This window comes from Calidris pugnax, unplaced genomic scaffold (genome assembly GCF_001431845.1).
Source record: "Calidris pugnax isolate Ruff unplaced genomic scaffold, ASM143184v1 scaffold217, whole genome shotgun sequence".
In the NCBI taxonomy this organism is placed as follows: domain Eukaryota; kingdom Metazoa; phylum Chordata; class Aves; order Charadriiformes; family Scolopacidae; genus Calidris; species Calidris pugnax.
In genome coordinates this window covers 583,835-598,436 of record NW_015090962.1, presented here as the reverse complement: position 1 = coordinate 598,436, position 14,602 = coordinate 583,835, and the positions used below count along the sequence as shown (strand labels likewise).

Sequence of the window (14,602 nt, the reverse complement as noted above, 5' to 3'; positions counted from 1 at the left end):
TTGAGTACTTCTGGTTATCTACAGCTGGGAACACACCCAGCTTCGGATATTCCGGTCTTTGTAATTGAATTATTTAGGGGCTGGCATGGCGTGATGAAATAGGCTTTCTTCCTATTTTTAGGTTTCCATCTACAGGGCTGGAAATTACAGCCATTAAAATGTTCTATTAGTAATGATATATAAAGGGGAAAAAAAACTGATCAGACTTTTCTAGTGCACATAGAGCATTAGGATATCATTAATTTTAATGATAGAGCCCAAAATTACAAAGCTATTACAATCATACTTGAAGTTTCCGAAAAGAAAAAAAAAAAAAAAAAGGGAATCATTCTAAATTATTACTAATGAGTAAAAAAATATTTAAATCATATTTAACAGACCTTAAAATTATAGCTGATATTGCCACGAGCTAACGGCGGCTTCGGCTGCGCTGTTTCCTGGTGCTGACAAACAAACGTCCCGCGCGAGGAGGCAGCGAGGGGGGTCCCGGGGGATTTGCAAGAGGCATTTTTGGAGGCAAATGGGGATGAAGAAGAGGCCACCAGCCTCCTCCCGGGACCGCTTTGGGGCTTTAATGTCACCACGCTCAGCCCCTGCTCGGGATTCCCTGCCGTGGAGAGGAGCCCAGAGACTGTCCCAGGGCCCGGAGAGAGGTATACCTGGTGTCCCTGGGAGATGGGAAACCACCTCCCCCTGCCTTTCCGGGGTTAAAAGTGGTTTCTAAGTCCATCAGCTGCTGAGCAAAAAAATATAATTACCAGCCCTGAACGCTTTAAAGTAGCGGCAATTAATGTCCTTTGGAAGGCTGCAGATTTTTATCTTGATTTTCTTTTAAAAAAATAAATGACTAAGGAACAAAGTCCTTCGACAAAGCAGATGGGGGAAAAGAAGAAACTTGAAAACAGACACCCCTGAGCCCGGAGGCAGCCGAGGCTGGTTGTGGTGCTCTCCCTCCTGCCTCTGGGAGCACGGAGGGGGCTGTGACCCCCCCAGGAAAGTGGCTGGGATTTACCCCTGCCCACCCGTGCTGTGCCCCTGGGAACCTGGGATCCTGCCTTTATGGAGACGGTTGCAATAACTGAGCGAGCAGCCCCTGACCCTGAGCAATGAGGCACTTCAGAGCTGTGAACCAGGGACAATTTACTGCCCTGCCCTGGAGAGCCTGGGCTGTCTCTCTGTCACCGAACTCTTCACTTCCTTCTGCAAAATCCCATGTTATCCAAACCCATGACAAGGTCTCCTGTCGGAGCTCAGATCCCTCATCCACCTCCTGTGCTTCGTTCTGTCGAGACCGTGTAGAGCCAGGAAGGAAAAAAAAACAACCCCAAATGGGTCAATATCAGCGGGTGTGTTTCCAGCTGCACTAACCCGAGGCTGTGATTTCTCTCTGTTACTAAACCCGTGTATCCAAAGCACAGAAACCTCTTCCAGCCGCTGGGAGGTTTCCAGCTCCATCCCCTCCTTTGGTGGCCCATCCGCAGCAGGTACCTCCCCACATCCCCTCCCTCCTGCCTTGGAAAACAAACAAAACCTGCATGGTTTCAACCTACCTGCAAATGTTGGCTGAAAAAATCCCTGGAAATCCTGGGTCTGGGAGGAAGAGATGCCCATGGGGCATCTGGGAGCTGGAGGGGCGATGGGGATGCAGCAGGACATGGGCACCACATCACAACCTGGTTTCTGAGGAGGAAGGGCACCCATGGGCACCTTCTGCCTGCCCTGTGAGCCCTCCTGGCACTGAGATTTTATTTCTGTACCCTTTCTGCCAGCTTCAGGCTGAGCTGCAGGACCCCGGCGGCAGCGGGTTTGGGGCAGGGACCTTCCCCTCTAAAAAGGACCAGCAGCTCCTCAGCAAAGGTGATGCCACCTCTTCCCACATCGACTATGAGTCCACTTTAACCTCCAGCCTCACCACACAGCTTGCTGGGGGCACTGGAGAAAAGGAATATATGGGGAAGGAGCAGCCAGCAGAGGCATCTCCCTAAGGAAAAGCTCTTCCCACCTGCTGGCTGCTGTCCCAAAGCTCCGTGAAACATCTCAGGGCAGAATACCTAGAATAAATACACGGGCTCATAATGGTCTATGCAACATTAAAACTATTTTCCAGGTACCTGATATTTGAGACGTCGCAATAAAAGGGTCAAAAACTTTTCAAATTCATTAGGACACGGCCTCAAAATAGCTGCTTCGTTAAGTGCCACGGAGACGGGCAATAATGGGAGGCGAAGCAGAGAGCCCCGGAGATTGGATGCGCACACGGTGCTGATAAATGGCTTCTCTGTGGCTATTCCAGAGCTGACAAGGGGAGAAATGCCATCCCACGGTTGAACAAGTCTGGAGTTTAGTGCGAAAAACTCAGGGAACTGCCTTGGCTGGAATAAAACATCACAGCTGCTGCCTCGCAGGAGGCAATGTGACCTTCGGGAGAGAGGGGCTGCAGGAAAGAAAAGGGGCCAGTTGCTGGAGGTGTGGGGGGACCTGCCTGGCATCCAAAGCTCTTTGGTCTATCCTTGGTGAAGCCACCGGCCCCAGATCCTGGGGATCCCCAATACCTGGGGGTCCCAACATGCCCACCAGGGGTTAGTGGGGTCTTCTGGTCGATCCCACCCCTCCAACACGTGGAGAGGAGCCACGGCCTCGGGTTCTGCATCCCCAAAGATTCGGCTTGGTGGGCTGTGGTGGGAGATCTGGGATGTGCAGGATGTAACCGCCAGCCCCTTCCTGATGGATAAGGGGGAGGATGGAGACGGACGGTTTTCTCTGGCCGGGGTAATAGAGTCAGCAATTCCACTTGGCTGAGCACAAGGGTTTTATGACGTTCCCCGCGCAGCGTTGAGCAAAACACCCCGGTGGCAGAAGATGTATAAGGCTATCTGTGGTGCGGTCTATTTTCTAAATGGAAGCTCGCTGTTTAAGAAGAAAGCGCTTTAACACTTTGGAAAAAAAAAAATAGGAAGGTCCCCAAAGCTGAATTTCTGAGTGCTCATTTCGCAGCTCCCAAAAAAAAAAAAAGCCGGGTTCATTCCCGAGCGGCAGCGGGTGGCACCGCTCCAGGCAGCACTTTGTGTGTGTGTAACTTTGAGCAGACCCACGGTCCCAGCACCATCAGAGGCATTACTCGCACCCTTAAATTTAAACATCTGCTTCACTGTGTTTTTAACATTTAATTTTTTATTTTCAACCCCAAAGCTGGCACCGGATTCATTCCCAGACTCACCCTGACCCAGAGGCAGCTGTGGCCGGGGGTCCTACTGTCCCCCACCATCCTGGGGGGCTCTCCCTTGGAGTCAGCTCTGCCACCAGCCTTTTCCATACTCATCCTCGTTTCACAACGCCAAGGTGCAGTTTGATTTCTGGAATAAAGAGGCTGATATAAAAGCCCCTTGCTCAAGCACGTCCTTCACGAGAGGCTGCTCCCACACCCCAGCAGTGGGGTTCCCAGGGGAGCAATGTGCCCAAACACCAACCCCCGCCTCCCCGAAGGCTGGCAAAGGACATCTGCAAGCTCCAGGTTCAGAGCTGCCCGACGGCAAGGCTTCTCAGCCAAGTTTTGCCACTCATTTTGCACGGTGGATGCTCCCGCTGTCGTCCCTCCGAGTCGAGACACCTCTCCCTGGCACCCTTCCCCGCGGCACAGCACGACCTCCCGGCAGCACCGGCATCTTCCCCGTCCTTGTCAGGGAAGGGAAACATCCACCTCCCGCTCCTGCCCTTGTCGCTGCTCCTGGAATTCATGTAAAAGCTGATTTTTTGCCTGATTTCCATGGGTGCAGCCAGAGCACGCCGCAGGCTCAGCCCTCACCTCCTTTCCCACCTCTCCTCGATGCCATGGGACATCTGTGGAGCCACAGACACCCAAAAAACTGTTTAAACTCCTCAAAACCACTCCAACATTCCATCCAAACCCGCTCGGATTTGCTTGGCGGGAGCCAGGCAGCTCCGTGATACCTGTAAATTCGGGCTGAGCTTCCCCAAATCTATTTGCCTGATCAGATTGATGTAGCAATTCCAGGACGAGGTGAATAATGAAAATGACTCATGAATATTTCATTTTTATAAATCACATAATTCATATCTATTCACAAATATTTGCTTTGCCTTATAAACCGGATGAATAATTTACAGAAATATGCAGCAAATATTTTAAAGAAAATATGAAATTCATTGACTACATTAATCAACAAATATTATTCAACTTATATTGGTTTAGCTCGTTGACAGATAAATTCTCTGTTTATGAGAGGAGCTGGAGGAGCAGGTGATATTTCCCGTATTAGAGCACGAGGAGATGAAGCTTGTTCCCTCCCACGACAGAGTTATTCCACACTTACCCTGTGGTGTGGGGCAGGATTCCCATCCGTGGCTCCAGGGGACCCTCTTTCAGCTCCAGGGCTGCCTTTTGGGGGCTTCTCTCTCTGTACCCCCAAGTTCTCCCCACTTGGGAAGGGGACTGGGGTTCCACCACCCACAGCACGTGGTTCTCCAGCTTTTGAGGAGCTGCCTCTTCTCACTGAAAAAGGCAGAGACCTGTTAAAAAACCGCCTTTGCCCACAGCCGATAAACATACACCACTTTTAGCAAAAAAAGTTATTTTTATGGCGAGAAAACAGTGGTACCTCAGCGCTTTTTTTTCAATTTTATTATTTCCTCAGCTTTTCAGTTTCATTTAGATGGCAGGACTCAGCTGTGCCAGCGGGAGCGATCACTGCGAAGGCTTCGTTGGTGGCTAAAGGGAGAAAGAGAAATACCACTTTTTGCATTTCTGGTCTCTTTTGGGGACCCCACGTCCCTGCCATCCCCATGTCCCCACCATCCCCGTCTCCCTGCTGTCCCCATGTCCCCACCATCCCCACATCCCTTTTTGGGGACCCCACGTCCCTGCCATCCCCACGTCCTCACTATCCTCATGTCCCCACCATCCCCACATCCCTGCCATCCCCACCATCCCTATTTCCCTGCCACACCACAGAGCCAGGGCAACGGGGACCCTCTACCAGCTTTTCTTGGCCAGCAGCTCTGCCAACAAATCCCCATGTCCCCACCATCCTCATGTCCCTTCCATCCCCACGTCCCCACCACACCACAGAGCCAGGGCAGCGGGGACCCTCTACCAGCTTTTCTTGGCTGGCAGCTCTGCCAACATGCAGTAAATAAACTGTTAAGTTTTCTCATTTTACAGTAATTCCCTCAATTATTTAGCTTTTTTTTTTTTTTTTAAATATCAGCTGCTTAAACAGAGCATTAAGCCACTGCATTAATCCACCTGTGTCTGGGTGATAAAGTGATTAATCTGATGTATTTGAGCTCTGAGATGGTTGGGTGGTGAGTGCCCTGATGGAAGGGGGGGGTTTTGCTGAGCTCTGTCCCACAAAGGGCTCGATCCCCCCAGGCAGACACCGGGGGGGTGGGGGGCAGAACATCCATCTCCTCCTGGAAAAGTCCTTGGCGTCTCCAAAATTTTTCACCCCAGGGGTTTGTGTGCTTTTCCTTTTCCTTACTTTGGGCAGCTTTCTACAAGCAGCGAGGTGGAAGGAAGGCTGATCTTTTTCCCCGTTTCCAAGAGATTTTGCAGTGGTTTGGGTTTGCTGCTGGAAGTCCCAAATTCCTGGGCTGGAATGAACATTTCAGATCTCTGCTTGGTGCTGGGATCCTCTTCTGGGGATGGAAGTGGAGCTGGGGTGGTGGGACAAGGCTGGGGGCACTTCTCATCAGCCCATCACCACCACGTTGAGATGCTGCTGGGTGAGATGTCTCGTAGCTCTGAGGGGACACTGTCAGCTCACATTTTTCCAACCCCAACGGTGGAGCAAGGAGCCAGCACCTGCAAACTCGTAAGAAAAACTGGGGAGAAACCTGGCTGTCAGAGCCGTGGAGGGTGAAGATGCAGTGATGACAGACAGGGAGGTGACAGGAGCCCCCTCTGCCACAAACTTGAATATATAAGAAGTTCCACCTAAAGACGAGGAGGAACTTCTTTGCTGTGAGGGTGGCAGAGCCCTGGAAGAGGTTTCCCAGAGAGGTGGTGGAGTCTCCTTCTCTGGAGACATTCAAAACCCACCTGGACACGTTCCTCTGGCTGGATCTGCTTTGGCAGGAGCTTGGATGAGATGATCTCCAGAGGTCCCTTCCAACCCCATAGCATTCTGTGATTTGTCAGAAGGGCTGAGGCACTTGGTGGCCATCCCAGCATGGGAAAACCAGGCTTCAGTTACCTTTCCATGTGGGAAACTGGGATTAATGGAGCAAGAATTGGGTCTGCTGCTGTCTCCTCTTCCTTCACAGCGCAGGAATGAGGCGAGGAGGGGTCGGGGCAGCCTCCTGGTGCCTCAGCTAAAGGCAGCTCCTTGGAGACCTCCCCAGCCTGAGTCTCAGATGTGGGGTCTGAGGGGGGTCCCCGGGGAGTGGGGCTGATGCAGACCCGGCCGTTTCCAGTGCTGGTTCCTGCAACCCAAAGTGAGTAAAACCTCACACCCCTCTTTAGTATTCCTGCCACTTGCGGTGCCTCCTGAACTATTCAGCTGTAACATTTGTAGGCCTATTAAGAGGGAAATACAATTTCATAGTCACAGATAAGAGATTAGACAGATCAATTCCTCCCCGCACACCGGGCTGCGAATAAAAAAAAAAAAAAACCCCAACCCTTTCCAAATGGTGACGTGGAAGGTTTTTGTTCTCCTGCTTTATTGAGCTGTGGGTCCTGCCACCAACTTTTCTGGTCGTGTTCTCATTAAGGCAGCAAGAAGTGTGTGGCCTAAATATTAAAATAGTTGGGACACACACACACACACACCCCCGTTTGGGGATTTTTGGGGGAGCTGAGCCCCTCTTTGGCAGCCAGGCTTGTCCCTGCTTTGAAACAGCCCCCTGTGGAGTAGAGCTTGATCCCTTGTCCCCTTTCCCACCCCAAGGGTTTGAGGGGGGGGACCCGTTTCCCTCTGGGGGGGTGGTGGGCGGCCGGCAGAGCCGTTCTGGTGGCAGGGAGTGTGTGTTGTGCCGAGGGGACTGTCACCCTACAGCACGAGGCGGCGGGCTGTGAGAAAAGAGGCTGTCAAAATATTTAGTGGCAGAGTCAGGCTGAAACCGCGACATCCGCAGATGGGGAATTCTGCATAAAGGCTCTCAAAAAAAAAAACAACCAAAAAACCCTCAAATACTGGTGAAAAGTGGTGCAGAGCCCTTTCCCTGCGTGCCTGGCCGTCACCCGTGGCTTAGGGGAGGCGGCTGCTCTCCTGAGATGCTCAGCTCAGAGGGAGACACATCCATTCCTTGGGGTCACAGCAGCTCATGCACAAACCTGTAAGGGGGGTGGTGGGTCCCAGCATGGATGGGAAACCTCCAGCTTCTCCCAGCCCCATGGAAAGGACATTGCTGGTGACCCCCGCAGCGACCAGGGGAGCTGGTGAAAAGCAAAAAGAAAGAGCAGAGAAACTGCTTTTTCCAAAGCAGAGCTGATCCGGAAAGGCTAGGAAAATGTAGGGAGAGGGGCTGAGAGGGGACCCTTCCCCGGTGTCTCTTTTGGGGACACCCAGCCCCAACCCCTCCCCAGCCACCCCTGAGCTCCTCAAACCCATGAACAGCAGCTCCGTGCCGGAGAACCCTGAATTATTTATGGCCCGTTATCATCCCCTAGGTATTATTTGTGTAAGCATTAGTTTCTGTAAAGTGTATGAAAGAAGCTGTAAAATACTGAGCATCTCCCCACTCCAGTTGGGAGCTGATTATTTTCCTGCCTGATTTACCCAGCTCCATCACAGCAATTTAACCCTTTGTGATAGTCGGAGTTGGGGGTGTGTGAGCGCTTCAGTGTGTTGTCAGCCCCTATTTGCCCCCCCAGGCAAAGCCTCGGCCACCCCCATCCCCATAAAAAAGCTGATGTGGGCTCCCAACACCAGCCCTGGGCATCACAGGAGAGGAGAGAGCTGATTCCTCGCTCCCACGCTGGAAGCTTTTATCCTGGCAGGAGGAGCTCTTGACTGGAAAGTGGTGGCTCTTGTCTGGATAAATACATTTAGGAAAAAAAAAAAAAAAAGAAAAAAAAAAAGATTTATTCTATGTTATAATGAATTCAGTGCCTTTTAAATGTGACAGTGGGTAAAATACATCGTCCTTCCGCAGGCTTAAATGTCATCTGTAAAGATCAGGCTTTCTCTTCCCTCCTGCACGCTCATGGGCCATCCTTGAATTTACTGCTTTGGTTTTAGAGGGGACTGGGGCCTCAGGGCTGGCATGGCTCTGGGGACACAGCACCCCCATGTCCCTGCATCCCCATGTCCCTGCATCCCCGGGCACTGCCCGACGAGGGGACAAATCAGGGGAAAAGACTTTGAGGTGAGGAAAGCAGAAGGCGAAGCTCAGCAGCCTGCCCGGGAGATTAATGCCTCGTAGGGGTTCCTGGGTGGTGGTAACACGTTTCTTTTCGTGGCCAAGTCAGCAAAACAAAACAGAATTACACTTCAATGTAAATTTAGAGCCAAGCAAAAACTAAAATGGAAACGACAAAGCGGACTAGAAAATAGCCCTCAAACTCACTTAGCGCAGACATGACAAGAGGCTGGGACAAGGCCTGAGAAATTACTGTAGAAAGCTTCAGCACTTCAGAAAAAAACCAAATAAACTGTTCCAAAGACACAAAAACATTACCCTGAGCAAGCTGGTATTGATTGCAGGCACTGAACCAAGCTCACACCGCGCACGTCCTCTGCACACACTGTCCTCGGTGAGTTCTCCGTCATGAGGTGAACTTCTTCCTCCTCCTCCTCCTCGCACTGCCCCGGTCCAGCCCTCACCTTGTCAGGAAGAGAGGAAGAACCCAGCAGCTTTTCACCATGTTTCTCAAATCCTTTCCACCCACAAGCCCTGACATAGAAATAAAAGGCCTTTTCCTGCAGTGAATTCATCACACAAAGTCTCCCCCACCCACCCGAGCTGGTGTGTGTGTGTGGGGACTCGTTATTTCTGGGGGTTAATTGTGCTGGGACAAGGAGAAGGCGGTATGAAGGTCGGTACGATGGGGCAGCCTCAAAAAATGCACCCGAAACCTGGGTGGTGTGAGCCTGGGTGGGTAAATTCATTAATAAATTAATTCCCCAGGAGGACGAGCAGCCCCTGCAGGGGGAGAAGATGGGGGGAGGATGCACCAGGGAGGGGGCAGACGGGGTGAGGGGAGAGGATGCTCCAGGGAAGTGAGAGATCAGGCTGTCGAAATGATGAATAGAGAGGTGCCCGTCTTCCTTGGGAGGGAGCAGCCTAAAATCAAAGGAAAAGACAGATAACAGCAGAGAGGGAGAGAGGCAGAAGGAAAACCAAGGGGAAAAAAAACAAACAGAAAGAGGAAATTCAGAGAAAACAGTAGAAACAGCAGCACAAACACGATCAGTCATTACCCAGTGTGAGAAGTTAATAAAGCAGAGAAGGGCCATTACCTCCGACCCCCCCCGACGCTGAGGTTTGGGGCAGTATTTCCTGCACAGGTACCATTCCTGTTGAGGCTTTTATGTTTTCCTCCTTCAAACACCATCTTTTTCCTTCTCTCCCTGCCAGGGGTGATGCTGGTGTTTTCGTGAGGATGATTTTTCTTCCACCATCCGTTCGGCTGGGCTCACGTCGCCACCATGTTTCATGCCAATCCCCCCACTTCTTTTTGTGAAGGGTGCTGTGCTCAACCACACAGGCTGGAAAATGGGGGAAAAACGTGGAAAAACAGGGAAAAACATCAAGAGACTCATGCCAATCCCCCCCCCTCCGTTTTGTGAGGGGTGCTGTGCTCAACCACACAGGCTGGAAAACGGGGGAAAAACATGGAAAAACATCAAGAGACACAATAAAAAGAATAGTCTGTCTTAAATCGTTTAACCAGTGTGACTACTGCCCCTAATAATCAGTTAGGAGTCCCCCAAGAGCCACCACTGCCAGCCGGTGGCCAGTGGACCACTAGCCCAGCAGCAGAAGATGCTCAGAACACATTTTTGGCTGTTTGCTCCCCTTTCCCTTTCGCTGCTGCCTCACTTGGTTCAGAGGGAAATCCCGTGGCTAATTGCTCAAGCCAGCCACCAGTCACAACCTGTTTTCAGTGGTTTTGGTGCCAGTAGGAAGCAAAGAGCAGCCACCAGTCACGGGACCACGAGCCACCCCAGGCACGAGAAAAGGAAACCCAATATTTCCTGTAAAAATCATTGTTCCTAAAAATTTCCAATTATGATACGACTCTGAGCTCGACAAGCAAAAGAAATGGGAAAGCAGAGCAGCAGCAATTTGCTGTACATTAATTAGCCAGCCTTATCTCAGGAATATATTAGCCCTGACGGTGCTTGCAGTGTTGGAACCAGCCCCGCAGCCCGGCCGGTGGGAGCAGGGCCAGTGCCCTGCCTGGGGTTGGTACTCCATGGGCTCATATGCCAACCAAAGCAAAATAATTCAAATAGAACCCCCATCCAGCCAGAGATTTCCTCCGGGCCAGCAAACAAGAGGTGCCCTGCCTGGGGTTGGTACTCCATGGGCCAACCAAAGCAAAATAATTCAAATTGAACCCCCATCCAGCCAGAGGTTTCCTCCGGGCCAGCAAACAAGAACAGAAGATGATGGATACAGGTGACAAAAGTGCAATTGGAAACTTGAGCGGCTGCTGAACACCAGTGGGGCTGCGGGGATGCCAGCCTTTCCCAGATGGGGAAATTTTTGCTGCGGGGGGGAACAGCTCTGGCCACTTTTCCAGGGTGGCCACTGGCCATTCCAGGGCTAGGGGCAGTAGCCTGGCCAACCCCATCCATTGTCCTGCTGGCCAGGGAGCTGCTTCCTTGGTCACAGCTCCCAAATGGAGCCTTTACCTCCCATGGGAAACGGAGGAGCCGAAGGGAAGGCAGCCAGGAGGAACCTTCTCCAACCTCCATGCGCTGGTTTTGGTGGGGCTGGGGAAGGGGGAGCGGCGCGATGCTCAAACCCCTCTGCTGCCAGCATCACAGACCTGGCCAGAAGGAAAAAAAAAATAGAGCAAAACCTCAATTTCCAGCTTTGATTCAGTGCTGAGAGAGAGAAACGTGTGGGTCAGCAGGTGCCTCACCTCCCAAAAGGTGATGGTGAAGCCCATTCCCTCGACTCCCACTGCTCAGCCCATTTCCAGCAGCCAGCAGGGAGGGGATGCCCTTTGCCCGTCGGGCATCACTCCCCAGGGAAACACCTCAGCATCATGAGGTTGAGAAACTGCTCTGCCTCAAGCAGCAGCTGGAAAAAAAAAAAAAAAAAGACAAGAAAAAAAGAAAAAAAAAGTTTTCCTTTCAGCTTATTGAACCAACTGTAGTAAAAAACTTCACGTTTAATATGCACGGCCTGCTCCGTGCACTCCACTCTAATAAATTGGTGGAACATCTTGCACAGCTAAATCATTAGGGGGTGGATGAAACACTAGGGGCCAGCTGTAAATGCAAGCAGGGAAAAAAAAAAAAAAAAAAAATTCAACCAGGCACATAAAATATGAGCCAATTTGCTCATCTTGGCTAATAGATGTTAAAAGGCAAATCTGATCATGGATAAGCAGAGAGAATATTAAAAGTTGGGTGTTGCTGGGGCCATCCCTGAAAAAAAAAATTCAACCAGGCACATAAAATATGAGCCAATTTGCTCATCTTGGCTAATAGATGTTAAAAAGCAAATCTGATCGTGGATAAGCTGCAAGAATATTAAAAGTTGGGGTGTTGCTGGGGCCCTCCCTGGATCTGCAAGGGAAGGGAAGGGTGATGGGTGCTCCCAGGAACGCCAGGGAGGGTAGGAGCCTTTATTAGCTCTTACATTAAAAATCTGCTGCTGAACATCAGGCTTTTCAGAGCTCTCGTTTAAAGGTGTGTTGTAGCTTGCTGCTTCCTAATTACCTTGTATGTTCTGCATAATTTTTGTTTTTAATTTCAGATGGGAAAACACCATAAACTCGCTAATTAATTACATTTTAACCCCGGCACATCAGCTGGAGCACACGTTTTGCCGTGCAGCCTCTCCGCAGCACTCCACGGAATCCTCCTCCCAACCCGGCGCCCGGGCAGCCTCCAGAGGAACGGCTGGATTTGCAGGGGATTTCACCAAAACGCCTGGAAAACAAGAGGAAGAGAGAGAACGAGGAGCTGGGTAACCTGATTTTTTGGCTACGGCGGCAGCAGCAGCCGCCCACCAAATCCAGCCCCGGAGGAGGCTGCCCCGGAGCAGAAACCGCTGCGGAGGTGACATTAACGAGTGATTGATGGACTTCATATTTCAAAATACCATGAGCTGCCGAAGAGAAAATGTTTGGAGAATATAAAGCAGCTAAAACTACCACCGGGGACATGTGTGTGGGGGGTAAAAATAATAAAATAAGAAGGCAGAAAGGGAGAGGAAGGAGGTGGCAGGGATGACACGATGTCCAGCTCCCCGACCCACTGGCCCAGGGCTTGTTGCTCCGGTCTCCAGAAGCCGCTGTGGGTTCTGCAGCCACCACTGCTCTCTCAGCTCCTCCTAATTTTCCTGCCGCCTCCTCTCCTGCTGAAAACATCCAGCCCAGGTTTCCTTGATTCCATCACGGTCTGTGTCCAATAATCTTATATGTTAAGGCAGAGCAGAGTGAGGAATCCAGGGGGAAGTAACCCCAAACGAGAGCGTGTGCTCGCCAGGCGGGTGGATGACTGGCTTCTTGGCATCCCAAGCTGGAAATTATGGTTTTTTTCCCCTTTGTTTTTATGAATCATTCATGTTTTCATCGCCTTCAAAAGCAAACAGGCAAATGTAAGCGTTAGGATTTTTAAATGGGAATACATTGATGCGCAAACAAACAGAGGTTTAATTTTCTTTCCTCTGATTCCTGGCGAATGCATGTTAATGAGCAGGTGGGGAGCTGGGGGGCTGTTGAGGGACGTGGGGGCAACGGGAGACAGGGCTGGGCTGGTGATGAGGAAGAGGAGGGCTGGTGATTAGGAAGAGGAGCGTAGGAACAGCCCAATGGCACCATCTCCATCCATTCCCAGGCACAAGGGACACAGCAAAGGTCCAGGGGGGACATCTGGGTGTCCCCCCGAGAGGTGTGGGGCAGGGGTGACATGGATTTTGGGGGACAGAGGGGTTCAGGGCTGCATGGTGCAGCCCCGGTCAAGGGGAGCATCCCTTGGGGACCACGACCGGTCCCTGCCATCGCCCACCATGGACTGCCAGAGCCCCAGTAAAGCTGTTTATGCCCCTCAAGCTCCATCAATCATTTTTTCATAGAGTTGGAAGATTATCGCTTCTTATACGCTACCTCCAGTCCAGCTTGTCACAGGAAAACTCCGGGGAGAAATTCGCAGAGATGTATTAAAGCCATCTAACACTTTCTCCATGGCAACTGGGACCGGTGCAAATCCCATCAGCTCTGCCTGGAGCAGGATGAGAGCTCCTCCGCAGCTCTTCCAGGCGCCCAGATAACGGCAGATAGAGGGGAAAACATCTTCATTAGCTCGAGATGCCTCCCGACTATAACACACAATAACGCTTGATTAACGCCAGAGCATTTATCACTTATGAAATGTGTTTGGTTGAGGCTCCTCAGCAACTTTCCTTTTCCTGCTCGTCTGGGCGACGGCACGGGGAGATGCCGAGGCCAATGTCCGAGCATCCAAGGGGATGGGGGAAGAGAAGTGACGGGGTTGGGCAGAGAACAATGGCAGCTCCATGCGGGACACCTCTAGACTGCCTGACAAAGATCAAATGAGAGCATATTTATAGTAACGCATCATTAATAATACTTCTCAATTTCAAAAGTCTCAGTCTTTGTTTGTTGTGCTGTCCTGGAGGCTGGGATCCTCTCGATGAAGTGGGAGAGGGAGCTCCTGCCTCCAGGAGCAGATGCCAAGTGTTTAATACCAAAAGTTACAGCCACAGCGTGCGCTGGAAGGTCTTTAAAAATAGCTCGAGGTCTGTGTGTGCAGAGACGACATTGCGAGCCGGAGGGATGTCCTACATTTCCCGACTGGCTTAATCCCTCACACTGCTGATAAAATCCTTGCTCATCCTCCCGGTAGGTGAGCTCCCTACCAGGGAGCTGAGCTTCTCATCTCTGAGAAGAACCCATCCCGTAATTAAGGGCTGTGGGCTTGGGACCATTGCAGCTTTGCAGGAGCGGGACATCTCCTGGGATGCAGGAGGACCTCAGCAGGTCCAGAGAGGTGATTCTGCCACTTCACTCTGCTCTGGTGAGACCTCACCTGGAGTATTGTGTGCAGGTCTGGAGCCCTCAATATAAGAAGGACATGGACCTGATGGAGAGGGTCCAGAGGAGGGCCACGAGGATGATCAGGGGGATGGAGCACCTCTGCTCCGAGGACAGGCTGAGGGAGCTGGGGTTGTTCAGCCTGGAGAAGAGGAGGCTCCGGGGACACCTAATAGCAGCCTTCCAGTACCTGAAGGGAGCCTACAGGAAGGCTGGGGAGAACCTGTTTAGAAAGGCCTGCAGTGACAGGACGAGGGGCAATGGCTTCAAGCTGGAGGGGAACAGATTTAGACTGGAGATTAGGAGAGGGTTCTTCACTGTGAGGGTGGTGGAGCACTGGAACAGGTTGCCCAGGGAGGTGGCTGAGGCCCCATCCCTGGAGATATTCAAGGTGAGGCTCGA

The 14,602-nt window shown here is 51.4% G+C and overlaps 3 long non-coding RNA genes across 3 annotated transcripts; all 3 read right to left on the bottom strand.

Moving 5' to 3' along the window:
- Positions 1–3,247: 3,247 nt before the first annotated feature.
- Positions 3,248–5,936, bottom strand: LOC106894007. Its single transcript, XR_001413206.1, has 4 exons — positions 5,499–5,936; positions 4,617–4,726; positions 4,332–4,510; positions 3,248–3,353 (listed from the first exon to the last, which is right to left on the bottom strand). It is a non-coding gene; the product is annotated as an uncharacterized LOC106894007 (long non-coding RNA).
- A 785-nt stretch (positions 5,937–6,721) lies between these two features.
- LOC106894008 lies at positions 6,722–9,502 on the bottom strand. The gene is made up of 3 exons (XR_001413207.1): positions 9,423–9,502; positions 8,641–8,786; positions 6,722–7,994 (listed from the first exon to the last, which is right to left on the bottom strand). It is a non-coding gene; the product is annotated as an uncharacterized LOC106894008 (long non-coding RNA).
- A 1,377-nt stretch (positions 9,503–10,879) lies between these two features.
- LOC106894010 lies at positions 10,880–13,444 on the bottom strand. Its single transcript, XR_001413210.1, has 4 exons — positions 13,253–13,444; positions 11,933–12,074; positions 11,057–11,217; positions 10,880–10,960 (listed from the first exon to the last, which is right to left on the bottom strand). It is a non-coding gene; the product is annotated as an uncharacterized LOC106894010 (long non-coding RNA).
- Between the last annotated feature and the right edge of the window lie 1,158 nt (positions 13,445–14,602).